Below are 4,988 nucleotides of genomic sequence, written 5' to 3'. Positions count from 1 at the left end.
AGAGAGTAGAAGGATTTTTCACAGATCACTTGTAGATTCTATTTCTTCCACATCAGAGAATAATTCTCCCAAGTCTATATCGGTAGTATCGAAGCAGGAAATAGATACTACGGTGAATACCTATTTACTTCTGGGGAAGTTGAAGTAGGAACAGAATCTCCTTCTCCTTACTACTTCTTAAGAATATTAATGACACTGAAGTAAGTAGACTAGCGAATCGATTTGGGGGATAGGGAGGAGGTAGAGGCAAACACACAGGAGGGAGTTGAAAATGAAAGAATGGAATATCAAAATTATTTTGTGAATCCTCTTGTATCGGGTAACAACCGAAAGGTATTTCGTACTTCTATTCTTAGTATTAATTGAATGACGAGGAGCCGTATGAGGTGAGAATCTCACGTACGGTTCTGTAGAGTGACACTGAAACTGACTCATCTGTCAACTATTCCACAACTACACCAAAAAAACCTAACTCTGCCCTACGGAAAGTCGCCAGAGTTCGATTAACCTCCAAGTTCGAGATAACGGCTTACATACCAGGTATTGGCCATAATTTGCAAGAACATTCCGTGGTCCTTGTGAGAGGCGGGAGGGTGAAGGACCTACCTGGTGTAAGATATCATATCGTTAGAGGAACTTTAGATGCTGTAGGAGTAAAGGATCGTAAGAAGGGGCGTTCCCAGTGCGTTGCAGAACATTGTCGTAACTTGTATCATCGCAATGATTCCGTATCGGTTGTTCTGATATGTCAAATGCATAGCCGACCCGATAGTGGGAATGTTGCCAGGGGACCGAAGCCTGCTATTACGGAGATTGATTATTATCTTATTCGTGTGAAACAACTCGGTGTCCAGGGTATTGCATTCCAGTAAGTTGAGTCTTACCCGGACTCCCATTTATTTGGAAAATCTTCGAATGTCTTCTCTCTCTCAGAACGAGTTCGGACTACGATTATGGAGATTCAGTGGAGGTTTTGTGAACATTTGGTAATTGGATCAATAAACCCACGGACATTCTTGGTGAGATAAATGAAATACGGGATTTCCCTTCTCCTATTCGTGGGATGATGAAGAGGAAACGGATACTCAATGCCTAATGAGTAAATATGATTCATTGAAGTAACCCGAACTTACTTCAAGACTTTCTATTCAATCATATGGAAAGCTGCATTCGATGAAAGTCGCACGTGCAGTTTGGGGGGAGATCCTCGACTAACCGGCGGATCCACCCTACAATATGGAGTGAAAAAGCCCAAATAAGATTCTAAGATACAGTCGAGATAGAATCGGAATCCGACATATCTGTAAACTCATGTTACACCGGAGCAATGTAGCGAACAAAAAGAAAAATATAGAATCGGATCCGATTTATCGTAATCGATTAGTAAACATGTTGGTTGATCGTATTCTTAAAGATGGCAAGAAATCATTGGCTTATCAGATTCTCTATCAGGCTATGAAGCGGATTAAGGAAAAGACGAATAAGAATCCACTGTCTGTCCCGCGACAAGCAATACGTAGGGTAACTCCCGATATAGTAACAGAATCCAAACGTGTAGGTGGATCGACTTATCGAGTCCCCGTTGAAGTAGTACCTGCAGAAGGAAGAGCTTTGGCTATCCGATGGTTATTGATCGCGTGTCGAAAACGTTCAGGTCGAAGTATGGCTTTAAGATCAAGTGATGAATTAATGGATGCTGCCAGAAATTCTGGTAGTGCTGTACGGAAGAAGGAGGAGACTCACAAGGTGGCAGAAGCTAATAAGGCTTTTGCCCATTTCCGTTAGTTCCGGGTTCGTTTCAATCCACAACCTCTTATTGGTGGATTGAAACCTTCTACTCCGGAGCGCAGGGTATTAGGAATCAAGATACGCCAGAAGCATATGGATAAGCAGAAATTAAATAATGGGAGAAAGAATATCCAAGTCATAGGGGAAATTTTGTCACTGGTATAGTACCTCATGAAAAAGAGAAAGACTAGTGTCGAATCGTAAAGTCCATAACATCATCGACATGATCAACATGATCGACATGACCAAAGTGATCGACGCAATCGACGCAATCAACATGATCGACATGATCGACATGACTAGAATGATCGACACAATCGACACAATCGACATGATCGACATGATTGGCACTGCCCGCATCCCCGCGACTCCCACCATTCTCAACTATCTCCGCCTGGGGCGGACTACTCACCTCGGGGGGGGGGGGGGATGTCAGGCAACGCCAGCAGATATTTATCCTGTATGTCCCTCACCTCGAATCGATGATTGAGTCGTAGTACATCTAAGGCAAAGCTGGCATCTCCCATGATGTACTCGAGGAGCCGAACTAACGTTGACTTTCCCGTGGTTTATGATAATAAAAGGGAAATGCGTCTGAAAAGAGAGTCAAGGTTTGAAGAAGTATCGTGCGAAAACAAAGGGAAGTCTTCCGTTTCTTCGGATATTCAATCAATATTAGATTAGTTGACACAGGTGGGATTCTGTGATATACTATGGATCAACAGGCTCATCAGCTTGGGTAATCACCAATCGTTTCGAAAACCAAAAATTACCCACGACCGCAACTTTAGAAAGACGCGAAAGCGCAAGCCTATGGGGTCGCTTCTGCGACTGGATCACCAGCACTGAAAACCGTCTTTACATCGGATGGTTCGGTGTCTTAATGATTCCCACCTTATTAACCGCAACCTCTGTATTCATCATTGCTTTCATCGCAGCTCCCCCTGTAGATATCGATGGTATTCGTGAGCCTGTCTCCGGTTCTTTGCTATACGGAAACAACATTATCTCCGGTGCTATCATTCCTACTTCTGCAGCTATCGGTTTACACTTCTACCCAATCTGGGAAGCAGCTTCCGTTGATGAATGGCTATACAATGGTGGTCCTTACGAACTGATCGTTCTTCACTTCCTACTTGGTGTAGCTTGCTACATGGGTCGTGAGTGGGAACTTAGTTTCCGTTTAGGCATGCGTCCTTGGATTGCTGTTGCGTACTCAGCTCCCGTTGCAGCTGCTACCGCTGTGTTCCTGATCTACCCAATCGGTCAAGGAAGTTTCTCTGACGGTATGCCCCTAGGAATTTCTGGTACTTTCAACTTCATGATCGTTTTCCAGGCTGAGCACAACATCCTTATGCATCCCTTCCACATGTTGGGTGTAGCTGGCGTATTCGGCGGCTCTCTATTCAGTGCTATGCATGGTTCTTTGGTAACTTCTAGTTTGATCAGAGAAACTACTGAGAATGAGTCTGCTAATGCAGGTTACAAGTTCGGTCAAGAGGAAGAGACCTACAACATCGTAGCTGCTCACGGTTATTTTGGCCGTTTGATCTTCCAATATGCCAGCTTTAACAATTCTCGCTCTCTGCACTTCTTCTTAGCCGCTTGGCCCGTAGTAGGCATCTGGTTTACTGCCTTGGGTATCAGCACCATGGCATTCAACTTGAATGGTTTTAACTTCAACCAATCCGTGGTTGATAGCCAAGGTCGTGTTATTAACACCTGGGCTGATATCATCAACCGTGCTAACCTAGGTATGGAAGTTATGCATGAACGTAACGCTCATAATTTCCCTCTAGACTTAGCTTCTGTTGAAGCTCCTTCTGTAAACGGATAATACCTGTCTGGTCGTGCAGCATCACTAAATACCAAACCTCGCATAAGGTTTGGTATTTAATGGAGATTCGTCCGATGGAATGAATAGAAATAATAGTAATATCTCGCCATAATCTTACAATTATCAGTTTCCAATCTTGGATTCTGGGGAATCTTTGAAACACCCTTCTAGGATTACAGAGAATGGGAATCAAAGATATTCTCATTCTGATTAGCGGAACGCTTGTAGTCCCGTACCCACTGGAATAGATTGAGAATACATTTTTCACCTAACATATTTTTTCTTGTATTAATATATAGACGAATAATACGTACGCGCATCGAATGAATGACCCTAGTAGATCTTGTTCTCTCCCAGTTAAGAAAGCTGAATAGGGAAAGTAGGGGGCGGACGTAGCCAAGTGGATCAAGGCAATGGATTGTGGATCCATCACGCGCGGGTTCAATCCCCGTCGTTCGCCCATCAGGTTGGAGAACTCGTCTTTATCACTCGGAATAAAATAAGTTGATGAGGAGATAGATAAGACATAGATAGGTTTCTTCAACAATTCGAGATTCCCGAGACAGCTTCAGGTAGGTACGAATACACCCACAAATCACCACATCGAAAGTACTCACTCCATTGGGCCTTGAATCTTTCGATATTATCTATATAATGGAATGTGAGAGGTGGGTAGTATCTACCACATATAGATAAAGTGAAGAGAGATCATGAGGTAAGAGAAGTGGGAGAAGAAAAAGTAAGAAGTCCAGATTTATTCTCTGAAGTTCCGAAGTTAGCAGAAACCGATGGATTCCACTACTCATTTGAATCATTGAAAAATCAAGATCTAGGGGAATTTCTAATTGGTCTATTCTCCAGTTATGAACCCTCCATCAAATTATTTGACTTATGAATTCTGAGTTCAATCTTTTTACGGAATCTGCGCGATTCAATGAAGCGGGGTAATAGCGTGACTCCGGGAATCCTGATGTTACTAACAATACCAATTCCTATGCATCGTTCAGGTGAGAGAAATTTGATCGAAGGAGGTTCTATAGATCTAGCGAAACTAATTAATAGAACTGGTGGAGTAGTAAAAAAACCAGCAACAAATTCTGTTGAATCCTTCTATCCTCTTTCTCTATCAATAAGATGCTCACCTGCTGAAAAGGATAGAAAGGGAAAGACACGTAATTCTTACTATTCGGATTCAAACGGAAATATTTCCACAACTTCGACGAGGGAAGAACCGCAAGTTCCCATATATAGTGCGATGGATCCTTCGGTTTCAGATGGATGGAGGGTCCGGCTGATGAGGGATCCACTCCCCATCAAGAATATATCCAGAGATGTGACTGAGAGGATTGAAAAATCACTGGGG

Source organism: Dipteris shenzhenensis, unplaced genomic scaffold, assembly GCF_047967505.1.
Source record: "Dipteris shenzhenensis isolate YYH24624 ecotype China unplaced genomic scaffold, Dip_SZ_1.0 scaf0518, whole genome shotgun sequence".
Classification (NCBI taxonomy): Eukaryota; Viridiplantae; Streptophyta; class Polypodiopsida; order Gleicheniales; family Dipteridaceae; genus Dipteris; species Dipteris shenzhenensis.
The sequence above is the reverse complement of the archived record's forward strand: the minus strand, read 5'-3'. Positions refer to the sequence as shown.